Raw genomic sequence first — 25,513 nt, 5'->3', positions numbered from 1 at the left:
TCAGAACATTCTCCAGAGATGTAAGAAACTGGGCATAAAAGAGAGTCCCATCTAAATGGTCAACTTTTCAGATTTAAGTAACTTATAATGGACTAGCTAAGTAATGTCTGATTCTATAGCTTTGAAATACCAGCTGTTAATATCAAATATCACTAAAACAATGTTTGAGAATAAGTTTAAATTAACCTAATGCAGTAGAAAATTCCACCCGTATATGAAAGTGACCTAAATGAAGTCACCAAACAATGGAGGATATAGAGTCCCAGAGTCCCAGTTGGCCATCTTTTGTCATCAAAGGAAGCTTCCAGTGCTGAGATTGGGTTACATCTAATTGATTTGTTGGCCAAAAGAGTCCATGAAAATCCCCCAACAACCCAGGCTGTTGCCTGGACTATAGGTTGTTCTTCACAAACTGACAGCCAGGCCACATTGCTGAAGACAGCATCTATACAGCTCATTGAACATATACGTCAAGCCAGTGCCTACATAGAGCCTTCACCCCATGTTCCAGAGTGTTGATACAGGAAGGTACTCTGCATGCTAACAACACAAATAGATACATCCTGTAGAAATAGTGTTCTAAAATTTATACTGTTTTCTTCTATTTTCTTGTTTTTCTTATACTATCTTCGGCTCTGTTTTTGTTTTTGTTTTGTTTTGCTTCATTTTTTTGGTGTGTGTGTGTGTGTGTGTGTGTGTGTGTGTGTGTGTGTGTATGTGTTATCTCACATTGGCCTCAACTTTGCAGTCCTTCCCTTTGCCTCCCCAGTGCTGGGTTACAAGACTGTACCATCTTTCCTAGATTGTCCTCTCATATTTTATAATTTCCCTTACTTTGCATTACAATATTTGCATTTGAAACTTAGATATCATCCTCTTTGACTGAAGCCTTCAATGCCACCCACAGATTGTTTAAGCAGCACTCTTTGAGAATGAGCTCTTTGTATGGGCGTCATCAAAAAAGCAGAACATGTACTCCATAAAATGTCTATAGAAACCACTGTGCAACTCTATCATGAATTTTCCATCTTTCCAGTTGGGTATTATTAATTGTTTCAATTATTGTTATTGAAAGAGTCCCAAAAGATTGCAATGTGATTAGAACAAGAGTACAAACATTTTAGCAAATATATCAGCTGCTTATGAAATAAATTGCTATTCCAGAGCCAACTTATTATTGTAAGCCCTGTTATGCAATAAAATAGAAACACCCCTAAATGGACACAGTCCTTTATTATCTTCGCAGAGTAAATTATAGTATTGTTCAAATGACTTTTGGTATGTGTGCTACTTTATCTTCATTACAAAGAAAAAGATTTGGATACTGGCTTTGCAGGAAATTATGGCCTCACCAGGGCACAGATAAATTACATGTGGTCCATTAAAACAGGACAGTGTGATTCAGATAGCTTTTACTAATAGTACTTGCTTTTGGGGTTACAGCTTATTTCCAGATCATTTCACTGTATTCTTTTTCTCTGGTGAGTTGTATGCTTCAGTTTTATCTCAGTACTTTGCTTCCAAAAGTTAAATTTTCAACTGCTGTCCTTTGCAATTTGACATCTGACCTTAACCACACAAGAATTGCCAGTGGCCTTGATCACACTTGATGGCATATAAAATGATAATGTATGAATGCTCAAAGAAAAATTCCTTTGTCAAGATGAATTTATTACGTGGCATTGTGCTCTGTGCCAACAGAAAGAATCAAAGGGAAAAAAATGGTTGCATCAATCTAACAATTCCAATAATTTGAAAATAATTTAGAAGTTTTTTAACTAGGATCTGTATATTTTAGTTTATTTCACATAATTTAGCTGTGCAGACAAGTTTATTTGATGCATGAATTTTATTTGTCTTAATAGGCTCCATAGATACAAAAACTCTTGATCAAAACTTTTCAAAAGTGCTTTCTATTTCTAATGATGCCTGATAAGAAATAACAGGGTTTAACCCACAAATTTATTTCACAACCGGATGGAAATGCTGTCTGTTAGCTATATTGTTATAGGCTTAGGGTAATGTTTTTTAAGTCATTGTAATTTAGAATTAAAATGCTGCTGTTATGGCTGATGATAATGATGAGGATGGTTCTGATGCTGCTGTTGCTGCTGCTACTAATGATGGTGTGATGATACTATCTGATAAAGACAATATATTGTGAGGATGGCATAGGGTGTGGTACTGTGGTACTAACAGTTTTTTTTTTTCTTTCTCATGGTAGTCTGGTGTGATTAAGGTGTAATGTGATGCTAGCTTGATAGATGGTGTGGTGATATGATGTTACACAATAACATGGCAAGTAACGATGAAATGTTAACAGTGTAATGTTATGAAGGTGGAGTACAATAAGATTATAGCTCACTTTCTCTGGCTGATACAGGTTTTTTGGGTGAGGAGTGACTCTAGAAGACCAGAATAGGTTTCTGAACTGACTCTGGGTTTCCTGGAGTGAGTGATTAATGTATGTGAGTTCATTTAAAGGTTCTAATATTCATTTCCAGCAGTAAAGAGGGAACTGGAAGTCCACCCTACAAAATGGACTCATTTGGGCTTTCAATTAAAGATTATGGATGGTAAGTTCCTAGGTGATTATATACTTAATGCCTTGATAAACTAAGGGAAATAATTGGAAATGGGTAGCTATCTTTCAGTGTACTTAAGAGAGGATCCATAGCTTCAAATTCCCAGCTTAAACTCTGCTTAAATGACAAAAAGGCCGTATGTCTGTCCTGAAACCCTTTGGTAGCACTTCTGGAGTTTCTGAAAACTTAAACCTAGAGTTTCTGCCTGTGAGTTATTGAATAACAACAGAAATGGAATTTACAGATTTTCAGGATGTCTCCTGTTGGACTAAGGGTATTAATTGCAAATAAGTGGTACTCTGTGAATTGAAACAAGAATGTGTACACAGATTGAGGTACCAAATTCAAATTCTCAGTTTCTGCACAGCCTTTTTTTTTTTTTCAAATAGAGATAACTTTTATAAATATGATGGAGTACTTTGGCTCTATTTTACCTGAAGGATATACAATAGTTTCCCTTAAGGTCTTACAAGATAATCCTGATTTTTCCCCAGGGCCCACCTCTACCAGCTTTCTGAGCACTTCAACTACTATTAGGCTCTATAAGATAAGGCACTTTGTATAACTCATGATAATATATATTACACCTAAATTACTGAACAGATTTTTTTCCATTTTGTTTGTTTGTTATGTTTTTTTTCAAGACAGGGTATCTCTGTGTAGCCCTAGGTATTCTGAAACTAGCTCTTGTAGATCAGGCTGGCCTTAGACTCACAGAGATCCACCTATCTCTGCCTCCTGAGTGCTGGGATTAAAGGTGTACACCACCACTGCCCAGCCAGATTTTTCTTTTTAAATAAGCAGATATCCAAAGAATATATATGCTATGCCTCCAAGGTATAGGATAATGATAGAAGGAATATAAAGCTGAACCTCAGTCAATTACTGACACTGCGCACTAAACAGAGGTTCTAGATCTAATGTAGCTTTAGGGGTTACAAAGGAGTATAACCCCTCATTTGACTGGTTCAAACATGGACTAGAAAATGAATTTAAACATATCCCAGAACTTGATTGATACAGTAGAAGAAAATGTATAACAGCATAGGGAAAATGAGATGTTAGAGTGTATTGGTTATCAAAAATTTGATAATCCACTATGAAAGATCACACTCATCCTCCATCCACTTGCCAGGGAAGGTGAGACCTTCTAGGAGGGATCATCAAAATCTGTGAGGTCATTTGGGATAGGATCACACAGCCAGAGAAGCAAGAATATAAGGAGAACCCTAAGAGAGACATACAAGGTCCTCCACAGAAGGGGAAAGGGAAAAGATCCCCTGAACATATTGGGAGCAGGGTGGGGCAGTGAGTGGAGAGGGAGTTAGGAGGAAGAGAAAGGGAGAAGAGGAGGAGAGAGGAGAACATGAGGGAGCAGGAAGATAGAGTCGGGGGAGGAATGGAGGAGATCAAAAAAAAGAGATACCATAATAGAGGGAGCCATAATAGATTTAAGGAGAAATCTGGACTAGGGAAATGCCCAGAGATCTACAAGGATAACCCCAACTAACAATCTAAACAATAGTGGAGAAGCTACCTTAAATGCCCTTCCATGATAATGAGATTGATGACTACCTTACATGCCATCCTAGAGCCCTCATCTAGTAGCTGATGGAAGCAGAAGCAGACACCCACAGCTAAACACTGAGCCAAACTCCTGGAATCCAGTTGCAGAGAGGGAGAAGTGATGAGCAAAGGGGTCAAGACCAGGCTGCAGAAACCCACAATGACAGCTGACCCAAACAAGGGTGAGCTCATGGACCCCAGGCTCATAGCTGGGAAACCAGCATAGGACTATGGGACCTCTACAGTGGAACCAGGATGTATCTCTGGTACATGAAAGGAATTTGGGAGCACATTCCCCATGGAGGAATACTGCCTTAGCCTAGAGACAAGAGGGAGGACCTAGGCCCTACTCCAAATGACTTGACAGATTTTGATGATCCCTCCTGGAAGATTTCTTAATTCTTTAAAAACAGTAAATAAAGAGCCACAAGTATGTATGAATGATAATTCCTTCTATGGAATGTACATCACTCCCTTTACTAGCTTTTACTAATGTATTTAAATAGTTTCATATATTATGATATATCAAACTTAAATCTTCTTATTTTCAGAGTCTTATCAACTAAGTAACCTTATATTGAGAGAAATGTGACCATGGAGAACAAGTTTTGCTTTCTAACAGATTCAGTTTCTGACATGCTTCCATTTGTAAGTTTCTCCTTAGGGCTGAGAATGGGCCTCAGCAGTAGAGCACTGCCCTTGAGTTTACAAAGTCCTAGGTTTGCTTCCAGGAAGTATATTTCATTAAAATAAAACAATACAACTCAATAGGACATTAGCACCTAAGTGGCACAGTTGGTTAGTGTGAAGTATTCACCCAACATTATAATATCAAAGTGTCTTCTTTTGCTTTCTGGCTACACAACTACACAGAAGGTCATCTAGACCTTTATGGAGGTAATCATTTAATTTAATGAGTTTATTTGTTCATTTATTCATGTCTCTTAGTCAATGTTCTATTTCTGTGGAGAGACACAATGACACATCAACTTATATTTTTGGTTGTGGGCCTAGCCTTTAATGGCTGAGCCACCTCTCCAGCCCAACACAGCAACTCTTACAAAGGAAATTATTTAATTGGGGCTAGCTATAAGCCCCAATGGACTAACACAGGTCAGTCCATTATTATCATAGTGGGAAGCATGGCAGCTTGCAGGCAGACTGACATAATACTCAAGGAGCTGAGAGCTCTACATGCAGACCCACTGGAAGGACAGAGACACTGAGTCTGGCTTGAGCGTTTGAAACCCCAAAGCCCACCCCCAGTGACACACTTTCTACAATAAGTAGCACCTGTCAAAGTGCACCCCTAATGACCAATAGTCAACTATATGTGCCTATTTGCCCACTCCCATTTAAATCACCACATCATTTATCTCTTAAGCAATCATCAAGTATCTATTGTGTACAAAATAACTGCCAAGTGTCTGCTGTATACAATATATTATACTACCTATCCCAGCATGGTAGGGCCTCTTAATAACTAAACCAATTATTCTTGTCACAATCAGTCATAAAATCACAAAACTGAAAGCCTTTCTTCAATACACAAATACTTTCAGTTTTCCTTAGACATTTACTATGACTAAAAGCAAACGTACACAGGAGGATCACTTTGAAATGCCTGTGCTACCTGAGAGGCCATAATCACTCAAATACTTGCATGAAGCCCAGTGGAACTGCCTTTAAATACTGGAACAAATGGCAGGACAGTCAGCCTTCCAGAGAAATCTTCCTTTGAGGGGTAAAGTCATTTGCTCCCACAATGTAGACTGGAATCCTCCTTTTTCTAGTAGAAGGACCATCTCTAACAAGGTTGTGAGAGGAATCTAGGATGATACTGAATGTGGAGAAGCTATCATAAGGCTTTCAGTAGGACTGTGCTGCAAGTGTGTAAATAACATCCTACAATTATTTCCCTACTTTTTGTGGGTCTCTGGGAGTCATAACTATGCATCCCATGACACAGCAGACTATCTTGCAGTCACATTCCTGACTGAGCACGATAGCTGCTACAGTGCAACTGTTTACCCCGTCTCTAAATGTCACATCAACATGACCTCACAAGAGAGGTATTTGTTTGTATGGCTCCTTGGAGCAGGTCCTTCTCTCTCTAGGGGATCCTGAGTTGTTAGTTAGTATGAAAGTAACAGGAAAAGGAAGAAAGAAAATGGAATTCAAACAAACAGGAGCAAGAGGAAGAAGAAATGAGAGAAGGGGGAAGAGATGTATGGGAGGGAGGGAAGGAGGGAGAGTAGGAGGCAGGAAGAAAAGATAGAATGAAATAGAGAGAGAAGGAAGTAAAAACAGAAAGGAGGGGAAAAAGAAGGGTAAATTATAGCAGCAATAAAACTAACTTCTATCAAATACTTGGTAATATCAAATGCAATATTATAGAACTAAATATTTGTATGTTGATTCATGAAGTCTTCGTGCTATCCCAGCGATGCTATTACCACAAAGAGAAGGAGCTTGTAAAGCCCATACAGTCTTAGTGGCAGGGCTTAATCACCAGAATTCTCACTCCAGCTCTGAGCCCATAAAAAACTACATTCTGTGACTCTCCATACAAACAATAACAGCCAAATGAACCAGAATAGGATAGAGAAGTACAATTTGCCAAATAAACATCTCATTTGGTAAATATTTATTGATCTGTGGATGATGTGGTCTCTGCAGTCAAAGCACTCACAGTACAGTACCCTAATGAAGTTGAGAGGAACAGAAAATGAAAGAGTACAATAAATACCAAGAATGCAGGAGAACTTCAGACCAGGCAGGACTTAGAGGTGGATAGTGGTAGACAGTCACTCCTTCTGTCTGAGGAGATGGAGGTGCTCCAAGAGTTTCTTCCAGAGGTCATTTCTTGGCTGACCCAGAGAAACCACCCCGGAGACTCTTTGGGAAAAGATATCAAGAAATGAGGCCTGAGAGTCAAACAGTAAGGGTACATTTTAGACCAGCACGAGAGCTGGTGATTGCAGATAAGAAGCTGTGGCACTTGGCACTGGAGTGGTGATTAAAAGCATGTGCTGTTGCAGAAGACCTGGGTTCAGTGTGCATGCAGCACCCATTCGACCATCTGAAACTCCAGTTCTGGAGAATTCTAAGCCCTCTTCTGGCCTCCATGGGCATTGCATGAGTGTGGAGGACATACATACATGCAGGCAAAACAATCATTCACATAAATGAAGATGAAATTTGAAGAAAAACCTTCCAGTGTTGTTTATCAATTGGTTCCATTAATAAGGAATGCTATGGGGCAACAAGTTGGTTCAGTAAATAATAGCTAGTGATGCCAGGCCTGAAAACCTGAGTTCAACTGCCATAACTATGGAAGGAAAGAACTGACCTCTGAAAGTTGTCTATGATATTACACCAAAGCTGTGCCCTACACACATAAATATATGAGAAAATAAATAAATGTAAATATTTTAAAGGGTAAAAAGACAGGCCATTACTAATACCCAGACTTCTGGAATGGGCAATTTGACAACACTGCTAATTAACCCAGAAAGAGAATGAGTAGAAAAGAGAACTCTATGGGGTGTTGGAAAAGGAAGATGTGATAAAGATAACAAGTGATTGATTAATAAATTTGAAGTCTCCCTAAGATTTCTAGGTTAAAATGCTTAGAAGCCACATAGTAAAGTACACAGACCTGAGAAACATTGAGACAGTCATGGTAGTTAAAGGTTTACTGGCAGGACTACAATTGTACATAGGAATTAGAAGAAGAGTGTAGGAGAACTCTAGAAATCAAAGGAAGTACACAAAGGAGAAAGAAGTTGACAGAAGAATTGATTGCTAAACCAAGGAAAAAGAGTTAAATAAGGCTGATTAGGAGTGCTGATGATGTGGATCAATGGTAAAGCTCTTGCCTAGCATGTACAAGGCTCTGGGTTTGATCCTTGTTGCCAATTATTTTTTATTGCAGTGATGTCAAATGCAATAGCATGAACACAACCACATATAAATAGATAATAAAAAGCCCGTTTATAGTTTTAGACCACTAGTTAATGGTTGGGAGCAGGGGCCTAGAGACCTCTTGAAAAGGTTAACTTTTCCTCTAAAGGAAAGTGTGTGTGTGTGTGTGTGTGTGTACGCATATGTGCATGTATGAATACAACCCAGCAAGTCTATTTTTGCTATTTGTATGCATATAGTTTTATGGTTGGTCAGTCTGTGTTGGCCAACCAATGAAGGGGCTTATCCCTAGTAAAGATTAACTACCCTCCATGAAATTTCCCCCCTTCCACACTGATATGTCCATTCATATGCCATCGTTCAGGCCTTTTAATGCAGATATTTCTAGAAGAGATTGTTTCACCATAGACTTACTAGTAATAATCAAAGAAAAAGGAGCTATCAACTTGAGAGTAGGGGCAAACATGGGAGGGGCTGGAGAGACAGTACCTGGGAGACGTTTGATGGAGGAAAGTGATATAATTCTATTTCAGGTAAAAATATTTTTTTTAGAAGAATAAGACAAGAACAAGGAGAAAAAGATCAAAATGTGTCTGTTTTAATTTAAAAATTAAACTTCAATGTTAATCTGTAAATTAGGATAACATGAAATTGTATAATGGCATGATGATAGAATGGATGACAGGGATGAACACAGTTCAAACATCCAAGGAAGGAAAGAGTTAATGTAAAAGGTTGCTGAATGCAAAGAAGTTCCACCTGAGATTGGGAAGAATCCATTTACAGAAGCATAGGACTGCTTTCTATCTGACCTGACTCTGAATCCCCCTCATGGCAGGAAGTTCTGATTAAGTGATGGGTTGTTAGATTTTAAGAATCTGGTGATGGAATGCTACAAATGCTTAAGTGGTGAGAAACGGACTACTGAGTGTGTCCATGAGCTTTCCATGACAGTAACAAACACTTAAAGGAAAGGTTACTTTGGCTCATGGTTAATAGATCTCAATCTATGGTCACTTGTCCCCTTGTTTCAAGACCCCAAGCAAGGCAGAAAAACTGTAGTATGAAGAGCTTCTTAACACATGGCAGCCTAGAAACAAAGAGACGTAAAGGATAGATTCTCATAGTCCCTTCAAGGCCTGGTCCTCAATGACCTAATTTCTCTCAGCGGGCCCTGCCTCTTAAAGTTTTCAGTTTCCCAATAGTGTCACACACAGGCCTCCAAGAGACATTCTAGATCTAAATTATAGCCCTGGAAATGGGTGTGTGTGTGTGTGTGTGTGTGTGTGTGTGTGTGTGTGTGTGTGTATTGATTGCCATTTGTTGAACTAATCAACTGGATGTCTGCTTCCATGTTCTGTTGAGAATAACTATTCAGCTAATCTACATTCACCCACTAAGAGGTCAGCACTGTTTTAGGGACAGAACGTTCAAAGCTTCATGACTCATGTCTGTAGTGTGCTTAGAGTCAGACAAGTGAATCAATTAGAAAACCACAAAGGCCAAGGAATGTGGTAGAGAAGATGATACAAAGATGCTCAGGTTGCTGAAGGATCAGAGAGAAAAGAAGTCAAACCTGAAGGGGGCGGGGCAATAAGATTCCCAATGAAATTACAGCTGAGGGAAGTCAGGTGGGCAGAGAGCTTGGACAAGGCCTACAGATGCACAAGATGAGGCTAAAAAGATAAGCAGAGCAGACCATAGTAATTTTTATAAACTATATGAAGGAATTTGGAAAGCTCTTCTGGCATTCTCATCTTCATCTAGTTTAATTGATTAATGTAACATTGATTTTTCTAAAATCGTATCAGCAGAATCATCTGCCCCATCTAGAAAACTAAGAGTGGCAGTCATAGCCCCTGAGGCGACCTGTGTACGTGACCTTGGCAGATGTGTCAATAATAGAATTTAATTTCTAGAACCTTTCATTATCTTCTAGAGGTCACAGGACAGAAGATACAAAAGTAAATGTGTTCTATTTTGTTTATATAAGGCCCTTCGCAAGCACTTACACACTAATCGAGGAAATAAGTGTAGGAGGTAGCTCAACGTGGTCCTTGCCTTCTCTTATGCTTTTGAGCTCCATGTGTTTAAGTCTTAATTATTCAGCTCCAAGGAACAAGTGCTTAGTAAAAGAGGAGGCAATGATTCCTGTGATGAGAAAATAATGCACCCCAGAGAACAGGATGGGCTGGAGGGGGAATAACAAGTCAGATAGGACCATAAAGGGTGGCAAAGCAGAACAATAGATTGAAATTATAGCCCTAATGGACACAAGTAACAGAAACTTCTGGAATCTTTTTCCTTATGAAAGATATATTATTATTATCTTATAACCTTTTTATTTCAAAAACTGGCATTATTTAAGGATGGGAACTATAGAAACTTTTATCAAAAATGCAGGAGTTTGCAGAATGCTGAGACACTGAGGGGAATATAGGTCATCGTTTTCATGGCTTTGATTTTAACTTCTTTATAAGTTACCTTTCTATATTGGAAATCTTAGAGATAAGCCTTTTAAATTACTAAATTAAAAATGAAATAAGTTTGTTTAAATATAAGCAAAATATTTTGCAGTCACATCTTGCCTCCCTACCTTGCATAGAGTGTTGTTCAGCTTTTTGTCACTATAATAATAATAATAATAATAATAATAATAATAATAATAATAATAATACAGCCTGGGTGGTGGTGGTACACACCTTTAATCCCAGCACTAGGGAGGCAGAGGCAGGGAAATCTCTGGAGTTCAAGGCCAGCCTCATCTACAGACTGGGTTCTAAGACAGGAAAGTTTACACAGAGAATCCTGGTCTGGGAAACAAACAGTAATGGTAATAATAAATAAAAATTTTAAATATAAACTTTAACATCTAATGTAATTGACTTACAAAAGAAGGAAATGTTGTTGGATGGTTGCTCTGGAGGTTCCAGGTAAGACCAAGTGGTTGCATTCTTTGGGCTTCCTGTAAGGATAGCGTGTTTTGGTAAGAGTTCATGGTAGAAGTAACTGCCAGCTAGGGCTACAAAGAGAAGATGTCTGGATGGATAGAGCCCCCAAATCCCATTCAGAGTTATACCCAGTGGTCATTGCATGTAAGTCATGCCACCTTGGGGTCACATCTTCAGCATGGACTTTGGAGGGATGCCCACCCAAGCACAGTGCATGGTCATTTTTTACTTCAGAAGGGGGGGGGGCGCTGTGAAGTCTCTATGTTTGTAGACTTACATGAGAACTACCCTTTGCTTAGGAAAAGCCTTGGGGGGGAGGGGGCTTTAAGAGTTTACAGCCTCACCTCACGTCCAGTTCACTGCTGTGTCGCCTGTGACAGTTGAAATATGATCTCTCAACCTCCTGTTCCTGTCCCCTTGCCTGCCCACCCTCACGGACTTCTAGTCCTCTGAAATAAAAGCCAAAAGAAACTCCTCTTCAAGCTGCTTTCCGTGATAGTATTTTATCATAGCGATAGACAGTTACAATATTGACGCTGTCTCTCTTTCGTAATTGAGAAAGAAAGAAAGAAAAACGGAAACTAGTTATTTTAAAGAGAATAGTACAATTTTTACCAAGCTGCCCTTCTAGTGCTTCTTTTCGATCTGAATCCTTGAAACTCATGTGAAAGTAAGGTTCTGGCCATCTTCGAAAGCATCGTGGCCCTGGAGTGTCCCACATCAGACTTGTTTTATAGAGATCACCTGTGAGCTCTCTGGGACTCTGGTTTCCAAAGAATTTTAATCTTGGAACTTCTAAAGGGCCAAGATTTATGTGGCCATAAGTGAAACAGTTCTGGAATGAATAAGATCTAAAAGTTTAGAAATCCTCAGGCTATTCTCTAAACAAAGATGTGGGAAACTATTAATGTTTATACTGTAGATTCCCTTGTGTTGGGCTTATTTCCTTTCTTTCTTTCTTTCTTTCTTTCTTTCTTTCTTTCTTTTTTTTTTTTTCCTTTGCCATTGTAGGCTATGAATGGTTGCATCCTCTGAAATACCTGCACAGTTGCTTCTGTGAAAAGCAACCTGAGGTTATACATTGTTGATTTGGGTGAGCAGGCTGCTGAGGTAGCTTACCACTTTACTCATAATAGGGTGAACATTTCACAAGAACTTGGGCTTGTGTGCATGTGTGCACGTGTACACACACACATACACACACACACACACACACACACAACTTGAAATTTGGTTATGGGAGTCTAAAAGTAAGAAAGAAGCTAGTAACTTAACTTTTTTTAAATGTTCAGCTAAATTGACATAAATTTAAGACACAGAGGCTCCAAGCTCAGAGCCCACAACACTTTCAGGAACCCTCCAAAAATCTTCAGTCTCCTTCAGAATTACCAGAAATAGAAAACTTCTGATTTGAGTGATAGGCTTTAAATATGTGATGTTTGTGTGTTTGGTTTTCTCCCAGTGCAACCATAAGCTGTGATTAGCAACTGTGTTTGTGGGGGCAGTGGCCCCCAGGGGAAAGCAGGGCTTCTGAAAGTCACGCGTGGCTTGAGCTCTATGTACTGTTCAGTTGCCTGCAGGGACTCTTGAGACTACATCTGAGCCAAACAACTTTCGCTTCCAGAAGCAGGATTCTAATGAAACTACTGCTTCCTTAGTAAATAATTCAGTTGATGTTTTTCAGAGAAAAGGCATTCCACTGAAGCTGAGCCATCGACTAAAAACATAAGTTGATCTCAAAGAAAAATTAGGTATGAAATAGACTACATAGCGCAAACATGTCACTCCTGGTGAAATAAGCAGAGTCATCCTCTCCCTCCCTCTCTCTCTCTCTCTCTCTCTCTCTCTCTCTCTCTCTCTCTCTCTGTGTGTGTGTGTGTGTGTGTGTGTGTGTCTGTCTGTCTGTCTGTCTATTTTTAATTACCTTATTAAAGCATTTTCTATCTTAACAAACTACCAGGTCTGTGGTCAAGAATTTAGTCCTTGGCCATGCATCATACTCCTGCCCCCCCGCCCCCCCCCCCGGGGTCACCGTTGTCACTCAGTGCCTCATCTGAGTGGAGCAGGATATTTTACTCCCTCTCTCACCAGCAGGCGGTGGCAAAACTACAAGTCAGGGTCCCAGAATCCTCTCCTGCAGGCTAGCTCAGGCTTCCTCCAGCGTGGAACTCTTTCCAGCAACTGCCAGGCCCAGCTGGGACATGTCACATTTAGCATGTCCATTGGTTAAGCAGGTCATGTGATTGAGATCAGTTTCCAGGGATGGGGAAATGGTCACATCTGGTTGGGAGTAGCTGGAATTTGTTTTGCAAGGGGCATGAATACCTGGCTGGAAGAAATCCGTAGCCATTTTGCACAATTTACCACTCCTATCACACATTGTTAATTCAAAACTCTTCCTATTGGCATCCCTGTGATGTCACCTCCATTTTGCAGTTTTATATTCAATTAGAATATTTCTCAGTTTTTCAACTAAAGCTTAGTTTGCTTCTAGAAAGTGTAAAACCTGCAGTTATATCTTAAACATATATACATATACTTAATTTACATATATATTATACATATACATAATTGTTCAAATCTGGAGTTCTGCCTCCTTAAACCTGTGTTATTTGGTAGAAACACTTAAAAACTGTCTTCCAGCTCTTTTGAAAAACAAAAGCCATCATTAGTGTCTGCAGCCTGCCTACTGTACAACAGCACAACAGAAAGTATTTGGAGGGCACTGGACAAAACCACAGGATGAACCAGAACTGTACATTTTAGAACCTAATAGTTCTTGAAGACAGTGTTGTATCAGTGTGCATTTACTGCAGTCTGTCTAGTAGTTTGATACTGTCTGTTCTTCATGGGCTGTGAATTTCACGGCTTTGAGTTGATATGTTCTGGTTACATACTCTTCCATTACCAACCTCTATTCAGATAGGAAGTGATGATAGGGTGCATTCCTGGAACTTATGTGGGTGTTTTAAATGAAATCACCTTACTCTGGGGCCTTTTTGGGCTATCATAAGTTAAAATTCAGTTCTTCTTGTCTATAGTTCTGATCTCTGGCTGGGAGGTTTGTCTTTCTTGGTTTTGGGTTAATGGTGTGGGTACACTGTTCCTTTTCAAGGTGAGTGTGTGCATGTTTCTTTTTTTCAGTGAAATGCCTCACTTTGGGTTTATTCTTCTTTTTTTTTACACTTTCATAAAATTAGTGGTGTGTTAACTGAGGCAATTTTCTTTCAGTTGTCAATCTGGGCTAGTTAAAGGCCTTCAATTTTCTGGAAACCTTTCAATGACAGTTTTGCTTGAATCCTACCCTCTCACTTGCATCTATTTGAATCCATTAGCTTGCTTCAAGTTAAGCAATGCTTATTTCTGGGAGAGCACCAACCTTTCAGCACACCACAGAAACAAAGGCCTTTGGGCTTTCTTAATCACCTGTACTATGAACTTACTATAACAAAATAAAATAGAAATTACACTCTAACTCTGGAAACACTGTCAAAATATGACTAAATTAAAACATATTCTATCAGGGAAACAAAGTGACTTTTTACTTATTCTGACATTTTAGTGAGGTAATAAATAATTCTGTGATTTGTAGTTTGCACAGATTATATGAATATACTAGATTTGTGATATAGTTCAAACAGCAATATTCCTGTTCATTTCAGATTCTTCTTTAGGCTTATTTTGTGATATGGTAAAGGATGAAAAGGAAAGAAAATTTCCTACTAGGTTCATTTATTCAATCCTATCTGAAATGAAAAACCCTTTATTTTAATAACAACTGGCATACTTGGGGGAATTGGTGACATTTAGGAATTAGTTAAGAATTAAAATCTTATTCACTCATCCTTTTATCAAAAGATATGATAATCCCCAAAGCATGGAACACTCTGCATATATAGAGACTGCATATTCATTTAAAAATAAATGTAGATGCATTAAAGTTATATTTGCATATGCATTTGTACAGACATATTTTTAAACATGTGTACAAAGATTCCTAAAGGAATTTTTCATCTCATATTAAAGATGGGATGAAAGCCACTCTATTCATTCAACATGCCATTTTACAGGAGAAAGTCAACAGATATTTGTAGAATAATAGACATATTCACAACAGGCATTTGGAAATCTGTGCTTAGGAGTGTAAGTCTTCATTATCTACTCTTTGGTTTTAAAAGTGTTTCTTTCTGCACAGATCCTTCCACTGGATTAAAAAAAAAAAAAGAAGAACAAGATTTACTGTCCCAGAGTTAATTCCAGAAAAGGTTTCATTTGTCTCTACCTTTAGCACCCCACTCTATCTCCACTATATAATATAATAATAGCTCAATAAGAGGAAATGTTTAGACAAAATAAATGTCTTGGAAACACTAACTGCACACATGCTTCCCCTGAGAGTACATTAATGAAATTAACTCACATTTCACTGAGCCTTCTCGGTCCCCAACTTAGAAACAGCCGGAAACATGCTGCCGAAGGTGAGTTCATTGAAGTTCAGAGGTAATGAGAAAAGATTTCTCTTAGCAAACACATGATAGAAAAGAAAGCACAGTTTTACGGATGTTATTCTCATATTCGTTAAAACATTGATACAGTTAGATGAAAAGTACATTGAAAACGTCATATACAACATAGTGTTTGGTTGGCATCGTCTTCACCCAAGAACGGTGGTGAGAATTTCCTCAGTCAAGTTATTCATACTAAGAATTTATATGTGAGTATTACCAAAAGTCAGCAGAAAAATCAAAACTTGGGTTTAGAAGCTACAAAGTAACCAGGAACATACAATATTAAAACGTTGATGACAGAATTTTGTATGTAACAAACGCTGTAGCATCTATCAGGCGAGTAGGGAAGCATGTGGCATACTAATAGGTTTTAATAGGTCTTTTGATAAGCCTATCACTGGGGTTGAAATAGTAAGTTTATCTAGGATTATTATTTTCCTAACAATTTTTAGGACATTAACAGCATCTAGCATGATGCTTTTATCTTGTCATAAAAAATTTTTAACTAAAATTCTCATTTATGTAAAAGTATGTTTATATCTACTTTTTCCTTTTCATTGCATCTGTTACATACAAACTGTAATCTTCTGAGAGTGAAGTTAAGACTATGATGTATTTGTGTAAAAAGAATAGTTTTGTTATTTTTGACAAAGAGAACTCTATTGAAAGAAAATTATTTGGAATTAAAGTATACACAGAGGATATATAGACTAGAAAAACTAAAGGAAGTGAAAACTTATTAGGGAATTTTTAGGTAATGATTAGATCTTAATTTTTATATTATCTGAGTGGTTATATTTCTTTTCACGACAAAATATTGCTTCAAGTCTTTACCTCTAACTTGATGATTTTTATGGATTCATTTTATAATTAATCCTCCCATTTACTATGTTAAGAAGATATTGTCTTAGAAAAATAATAAGGTGAATTTTTGTTTTGCTTGACAAATTTTCACATGGTAGAATTTTTTTGCCATGTATATGAATGTTTGGGGCCTGCCAAAACTTAAAACTCAACTTTCAAAAAAAAAAAAAAAAGAATTCCCTGGTTCTCTGGTATAATTATTAATTTGTAATTTGGGAATATATTTTGTCTTTAATTGAGTGTATTACTTTAAAAGAGTGGTAATGCTAGCCTTGATACGTAATATCATTAATTGGGTATGCCCTAACTCTGTAAGGTACATTGTGAATATATCTTTACTCTTCATGGAACTTGTACTTTACACACAAGGAAAATGGTGGTCTGTGATTAAGACTTTATTCCAGATCACTTGATTTTGAAATTACACATGGAAAGACCCATTGGAGGCATTAGTACCCTCTCCAGCTTCACATCTCATCATCTCAAAGCATTCAGTAACATCCACTCTAATTTTCCTCTGCAGACAGGCCAAGTATACAGACCATGGGTAGGAGAAGAAGAAGAAGAGGTCACTGGGAAACATTAGTTCTAGACCTGCCTGACTACCCACATAAATTTGAACAATCAACTTCTCAACCTTTACTAGCGAAGTGTCAGGGTTGGATGGGTGTGCTGATGGTCTGTTACAGCACTAAAAGTCTCCTTGGACTGCTCTGACCCTCAGATCAGAGGAGCTTTTACTATTCAAAAGTCCTATACTGTGTGAACAACTGGGCTTTGACTTGCCCCAATAAAGAACTCACATTAGCTGGGTTAATGCTTTTACCTACGTTCTCCTTAAACACTGAAGTCATTGTAAGACAGAGTGTTAGTGAACCAAATTCCCAATTTGATATTAAGAAAGATCGGGTGCCTTAAAATGCTGTGTTTATATACAGTTGATAAATTGCCTTTTAAGAAAATGTATTTTAACTGGGTGCAGTGATGTGCCTCTAAATCCTAGCGTTTCTGAAGTAGAACCAGGAGGATCAGAGTTCAAGATCTTTCTCAGCTACAAAGCAAGTTTGAAGCCAACTTTCACTGTTTTAAATGCTGCCCAGCCTCCTCAAAAAAAAAAAAAAAAAAAAAAAAAAAAAAATGAGGACGCAATTAAGCCAATGTGAACTAATTTTTCATTAACTAGTGTCTCTCTTATGCTTTCTATTACTAGAAAAACAGTAGTTAATTGTTCTTTCACTCAAGCTGTCCTTCATTTGTTAGTCTGCAGTGCCCATATAGATTGTATTGCTTCCCACTGTCCCATTGATAAACCCATAGAGGACTGCAAACATTCTGTATCAGACGCTGCCTCAAGGTCTAATTTACATGCTTAGTTTTTGTTTGTTTGGTTTTGGTTTTGGATTTTTATTTATTTATTTATTTTTATAAACAAAAGCAAGATGGGAAAGGGTTCCATTATCCCCAACTCAAAATTCTTCTACATCTGCCCCTGATCTGGACCCTGTAGCCTAGCTAGGCCGTTTTGTTCTGGTCAGGAGGGGCTATTTATTAGGAGCCATACAAAATAAACATGAAACGTTTGCCATAAAATATGACAACCACTTTAAATAATGTTGACTTAATTAAACTTTAAACTTTATTTATAAATTTTATGGCTTCAGTGTGAGCGCTTCTCGGATGTTTACTTCAGTGGAAAATCCATCATGTGAGGACCTTGAAAGGAATTAATCCCCTTACCCCTGGCACAGAGCTCAGCTCCAACAATTCTGATCTAAATATTTAGTGATGGATGATTCGTGTTTATGAACGGAGGGCAGCATGACACTGAAATTTGAACTGTGCTTTCCATCTTGAACATATGGTTGGAAAGACACTAGAAACTGAAGTTATACCAATCAACGGAAGTTAAGCACCCACACACACACACACACACACACACACACGCACACACACGCGCTCACACACACACGCGCGCTCACACACACACACACACTTGTCTCTTGTCTCTTTATTCTCCTTTGTCTGTTCCATCTGTTACTGGAGTTTTTATAGAGAAAAATTCTTACAGTCAACTTTCCAGAAGAGACATTCCGTTGACTCTTGTGGGTTTGGTAGTGCATCCGTGGGTAAACTAATAGCCCCGCTGAGCGTCAGCCAAAGGTCATGGGCCTCTCAAAATATTTCTGTTTTTTTTAAAAAAAAAAAAAAAAAAAAAAAGTTTATCACTAAACTGAAGTTTCTCATTAGTAACCCTGTGGTGTCTAATCTGTGAAATTACATGATTAACTCTTTTACAGGGTCGGCTCTGGTTGAAGCTTGCAATCCCATGGGAAGTTATTAAAAATATCACCAAGATAATGCTTCAGCTTTGTAGTTGGCCTCTAGGGTAAAGGAAATAGATCATTATTAGATGAACACTTTATAATCAAGCCATAGATAACTCACAATTACTAAATGGCTGTCAAGGAAATTTTTACTTTAAAAGTTGAGGACAGTGTAATTTACAAAACAAATAAAGACGATGGAAGAATTTCTTGTTTTCTTCTCCATTTGGGAAATGAAAGGGGAAACAATGCCCCGCCCCCTGCCCAGCCCTGTGCGTTTTGGGGGAGGGGTGGTATTTGAATGGTTCTCTCCAATACAGATAGCTTACTTCGTATTTTGTTTTTCTTGAAGTTGTTTAGATGTTCCTTGAACAAAAAAAAAAAAAAAAAAAAAAAAAAGATAGTTCTTGTAAGAAGAAAATAAATCATATAAAACAAAGGTTAAAGAACGTGGGATGGGGAAACTGTGAATATGTGCAAACTGAGAAACTTTTTCCTGCAGACAAGTGGCCATGTGCATGTGCGTGATTACTAACTCAGTAGAGATTCCAGGAGATACTCCAGTTTTCACTCTACTCATAAAACTGTCTAATAGCCAGGACACTTTGCTCTTAATGAGGGAAGAGTACAACAGTAACAGTGTTCGAGGGAAAGCAATACCACATAGCCTTATTACTAACGGCCCAAAGCCAGAACACAGTGCGTCTGCTTATGTAACTCCACCATGATATTTCACTTGTTTTTATCCAGTTTGGAAAAAAAAAAAAAAAAAAAAAAGGTTCAGATGCCAATCTCTTACTTTGCTTTCCAGAATATCTACTGTAACTTCTTCACCAAAAAAAAAAAAAAAAAAAAAAAAAAAAAAAATGAAAATGAAAATGAAAACCCTAATCAAATGGGTATGTGGGGTTTTCTTTAATCATTCCATAACCAGGCTAGAGGTTTAAAATAAAAATCCCATTGGTCCTCACTGGAGAAGGAAGAGGGAGAGTAATACTATTAGAGGAAAAGGAAGAAGGAGGGAGAGACAGATGATACTAAAAATGTTTGGGAAAGCCATATAAAAGTTATTATTTTATAAGCTTACTTTAAAATGCATAAATGTATATATTTAGGTTTAATGGAATTACCCCACACAGCAGAATAGTATCTCCTAGAATTTATAGACTGACAAAACTCCAGTGCTAAGAAAGGAACACCTTCCTTTGAGTTGCTGGTCAAGGGATCCAAGCGTCCCTAAAAAAACAAGATAGACTATTGCCATTGCTCAAGGTTGCCTAATAGAACATGAAGACGTGACCTTATTGCTAAAGATGCTGCACACTCAAGTCACTGACATTTAAGAAATGAAGGTGTTTTAAGAAATCAGGTACTTGAACTGTTTTGGGGCAATCTGCTCTGGGCACCAGAGGTGCACGACAGATGCTACTGTCCTGAACTCTCAACAATATGACTATCTGTACAAGACCTAAAAGACCACACCAGCCAACATGCCAATGTAAATGGAAAGTTTTACAAGGCTGCATCCCCTGTGTGAGATGCTACACACACTCAGTAGTTGTTGAGTGAGGAAGAACAAATTTCCTTCAGGGACAAGCTTCCAGTCCTACTGGTCAGCCCCAAAAGCATGTATATACAGGTAACAGTAACTGCTAACTGTACTCATTAAGCTGTGTGTATGTGTGTGTGTCACACACTCATGCATGGATGCACATGCTTGTGCACACATGTATGCATGTAGAACAATAATGATTATAGATGAACATGCCATGAATTGAAGAAGTGGCAGAGGAGCTGAAGGGGCGTAAAGAAGGGAGGTAATAACACAGTAAGATATTTTGTGTGTATGTATGTACATATGCATGTATGTTTAAAGCCCTATTGATTAGCCAATCAAACCATTCAGATGCCTGAGTTTGATCTCTCACACTTTAGTTTATAGTATTTGATGCCAAGTTGCTGAGTAGACTCAGGAGACACTGCTAATGTTGTGGAGAAAATGTTGTACCCCCAATGGCAATACTTTCATAAATTTCCGAAAGTCAATTTAGTAAAGGAAGCAAAGAAGGATATCAGTAAAATAAATAAATAAATAAAATGGGGTTTTTTGGGGGGGGTTGTTTAGTTTACAGTTTCAATTTTCTGATTCTATCCAGAAAAAGAACATTACCATAAAATTTCATTAAAGAGGAAATGCATGACAATTGTAAAAAGAAATACTGATTTTTCCATTCACAGTTGGACAGCAGCTCTATTGAGTGATTATATAATGTTTCTCATATGTCAACTATTATTAGGAGAAGAAACCATCCACCAATCCAGTTTTAATTTTATCTTCCCTTTCAGGTTAGCATATGAGTAAAGTACAGAGTAGAGAGTAAACCCTAACCGGAAAATTCTTAAGATAGTTGCAGAAAGACAATCTGTACTATAGATGGCCTATTACGCTGCCCTAGCTCTTTGACATAGAGGTCAATGAGGATGCTGGCAATGTGTCTGTGAAGTGGCCTCTCTAATGCCAAGTAAATGGCGTGACAAGACATTGCCCTGGGCTAGCTCTTACAGTCACACTCACCAGGAGAGCTAGCCTCTGTCTAGTCCTGCTCACTTGACTCTCGGGGAACCAGCTTGTGGTTCAGAAATCACTTCTGGTATGTGATTGGAAGACCATGAGAGAAAATGCTTAACAGTCAAATGTATCTCAGATTAGAAACAATAACAGTGGTTTAGGTACAGCTTGAAGAAAGGAGACTGCTTTCTGTGAACCTTTTAAAGATAATTAATACCAATCTCTCTGGGGGGGGAGAGAAAAGTGGATTTAGCAAGAGAAGCAAGATTAGTGGGTACCAGCAAACCATGTTACATTTAGATAAGTCACCATTGTCACATCCCAGTGTTTAGCACAATCAAGGTGGTTTTACTTTAAATCACCAACTGGGTGAAGATCAACACTCACTGCTAACATTGACCACAGGACCCTGTTGGAGAATATTGCTTTAATTATGTAAACGCATGTTACATTTGTTTCTGCTGCATTTGTTTAATAGTGCCAAGTTATGTTGCTGCTTTAACTTGCTGCCTAAGACACTTGATTCGTCAATAAAAAGCAGTAAAGGAGTAAGCAGGGCTGGAAGGAATCTAGGCTCAGGAGAAGAGAAGGGAGAAGGGAGAAGAAGACAGAAAGAGAGGGAGACACCTGGGACCAGCCAGGCAGCCACCAGCCAGACATGAAGTAGAACATACAGATGAAAGAAAGGTAGAAAGACCCAAGGCAAAGTGTAGATGAAGCGAAACAGGTTAAATTAAATCATAAGAGCTAGTAGGACAAAATAAGATAAGGCCAAGCATTCCTAATAATAAGTCTCCGTGTCATGAATCGGGAGCTAGTTGGTGGCCCAAAAGAAAGCCTGCTACAGTCCCTCTTTCCTAAGCAATCCCTGCCGAGATGGGTGTCCAATTGACATGGCAGGCATCTTTGAGCTCAGACTATTTTCAACGGATGAACTTGGCAAAGGTATGCTCTGCCTTACCATCACCCCGTGGTAAAGTTTAGGGCAGCACAGGTGGTAGAAACATGAGTGAGAGCTGCCCTTTCTTGACCTTAGAAAGGCAAGAATTCTGAATCTGAGGCTCAATCCTTGAGTGCAGGGTGAGGATGCCACCACCCAGTGTCAACTTCAAGCATTGTCCTGCAAAGGGTGGACTTTGTAAAAGTCTAAGGGAAGGCAGTAGCTCCTAGTTTCTCTGCTAGGTGGATGAGGAAAATCAGGATGTTGCTCAGATATCCTTCAGATTCGGCAAGGAATGTATGCTGGGCATGGTAGCTGTTCCTTAAACACATTCCTACAAGTTCATTGCAGAACAGACGCATACAAGGCCAACATTGACTCTGGTGATGAGTTCTGGTCGTTCTGCTGGTCCATTGCTTATTCCAACTCTGATGCAATGCTGTATCACCCACTGGATAAGGTCATATTATGGTAGTATTAGTTTCACAGACATCATTGTACTTTCAGATAGACAGGAAAGACTAGAGGTAAGAAGGAGGAGTAGTGAGAGGTTTCCCTGAATATTTGGCTCTTATTAAAGGGCCTAATCTTGGTCTATAACTATTTCCTTTCTACAGAGGTCAACAAAAGTTTGGTGGACCTCTCCTGGAAATGCCCCATCTCTAAATCTTGCTGTTATAGGTGGGTATAATTTGAATAAACTGTAACTTGCCATTGTTAAATAGTCACCAGGTAAGAGTAGGCTTGGGAAGAGAAGATGGCAAGATAAAGAACTTCAGGAGAAATTCTCTCCAATTTCTATATCAAAAGAGCATTCACTGGTTTGTACTACTTACTTTCTTGGACTAAACTAATAAAACATAATAAAGAAGCAGTTACAGGATTGCAAGAAGTGATACAAATGTTGGGTTCATTTCTTTTGTAACAGCATGCAGAATTCATTAAACCATCTTAGCATTTTAGATATGTGTATGCCTTCTCATATACATGTGTGCTGGTGAATATGTGTATGTATGCATATGTGTGTGCACATGTATAAATGCCAGAGACTGATCAAGAGTTTCTGATCAACTGATCAACAATTTCTGGCCTTCTGTTAGGTAGAATACAACTCACAAATGATTAGTGAGCATTTGTGAAGAAAACTTTCTTAGAACTTGGGGGTCTTACATTGTGAAAATCTGGATTACTACCACTAGTGTCCTTGGAGAAAACAATGTGGTTACATTTGTTCTCTCATCCAAAAATGAGGAAAGTGGCCAAAATCAACATTAGAGAATTCATGTTTCACATGGTCCACTACTGATTTCATAATGTACATGAATCTTGCCAAGGCATTTTTGTAAGATTACAGCAATTCTGTTAAACAAGAAAATCTTTTCAAATACATAGCCTTAACTGTTTGTCCTAATCATCAATATTTTTACTAACCATCATAATAAGCATAAGTCTTAAGGAGAAAATGTCAAATATTCACACATAGTCAAGTTTTTGTAATGCACTGCCTGACATCACTTATTAATTGATCCTAATTCACTAAGTTAGGAACTGGAGAGATGACTCAAGTCAATAAAGTCCTTGGTGTGCAAGCATTACAACACAGATTCAATCCCCATCACACGAACACACACACACACACACACAAATTCGCATACACACACACAAATACACATACACACACATGAACACACACGTACATACATGAACACACACACACACACACACACACACACATCATGGGCTTTTGAGCCCAATGCTAGAAAAGTAGAGACAAAAGGCTTCCAAGAACTCATTGGCTGGTCATTATGTTGAGCCCCACATCCCAGAGAGATGAGTAGGACCCTGTCTCCAGAGAAAACAAGATTGACAGCTCCTGAGTAAGAACAGTGAAGGTTGACTTCTGACCTCCACACATTTGGGCACACATGAACATGCACACACAAATGTTAAAAATTCAATTAATTAAAGTGTTTGCTACCTTATGACAACTATAAGGAGGAAACAGGGTGCCATTAGCTTCATGATAGCACATCAAGGACTGTATAGGTCAAAAGCACCAAGTTCCTAGATTTTATTTGTTTTTATCACATAATTGGTTTCATTTGGGGAGGAATAATAGTATACTACTCGTGTGCTTTAAGAAAAATAATTCAAGACATTCCATGTAACAAATAAAATGACAAAAACAAGTTTTAATGTTATATATAGTTAACAAGGTCAAAGAAGAGCTGGAACTAGACATGAAAAGGAAGGCAAGCACACACAATCACAGGGAAGTAAACAAGGGCCTACTCAACAAAAGGTACAGCCATTTTAATAGGGATGCAGGGGCCAGGAACAGCCTTCTACTGTGTTCTGTCGATTTTGATCACTGAAACTCATAAAATTTGTACCTCATTTTCACAGATGATGCAATTATCCTTGTCAGTTGCTGCTTGCTGAAATTAGGGCGAAAACCAGAAGTACTCCCCAGGTGCTTCCAGTCTACCTACTTGCACCTCTAAATTGTCAAATGGGAAATAAGTCTAGTATTTTGGTTATATTATTTTTAAAAATAGCAAATAACATAATGTGTTATCTTTCCGTTGCTCTGATAAAACACCATGACCAAAGGCAACTAAGAAAGACAGAGTTGACTTCGGCTTAATTGTATCTGACAGATAAGAGTTTGACACAGCTGGGTGGAGGCATGGCACCACGCGGGAGGCATGGGGGCAGAATCAGAGAGCTAAGAGATCACATCCTCAACTGGGAGAAGAAAACAGACAATAGCAAACAGGAAATTCAGTGAGGTTATGAACTCTCAAAGGCCACCCTTAGTGACATACTTCCTCCAACAAAGCTGGCCCACCTCCCTAAAGAGTGCAGCCAACTGGAAACCAAGTCTTAAAAGGCTTGAGTCCACAGGACAGTTTTCATTCAAACCAACACAGTTCACAATTATGTACTCTGAGAACTGCTTGTCATTCCAAGAATGGCAGTGGAAAACTTCAACAGGGAGCCAGCTGTTCTTGGATGGCCATTTTCATTTAAGTGACATGCTTTCATAAATCAAGCAGGAGGGGTGGGTTAGGAACAGGCCTGTCAAACATTTCTTCTGGAAGAATGAAGCTGGTTGTAAGTATTTCAAAATCAAGAGTTAGAGAATAAGTTGGTGGCCATTCTCTGGGTGCTGAGGAACTTCCGCACTGGATGAGAAGAAGCTTGTTGACTTTAAAAAGTAGAGAACAACTCCAACCACTGATGTGCGTTAGCCTGTTCATCCTTGGATAATGACAG

This window comes from Phodopus roborovskii, unplaced genomic scaffold, assembly GCF_943737965.1.
Source record: "Phodopus roborovskii unplaced genomic scaffold, PHOROB, whole genome shotgun sequence".
Lineage (NCBI taxonomy): Eukaryota > Metazoa > Chordata > Mammalia > Rodentia > Cricetidae > Phodopus > Phodopus roborovskii.
Note: the sequence above shows the minus strand (reverse complement) of the source record.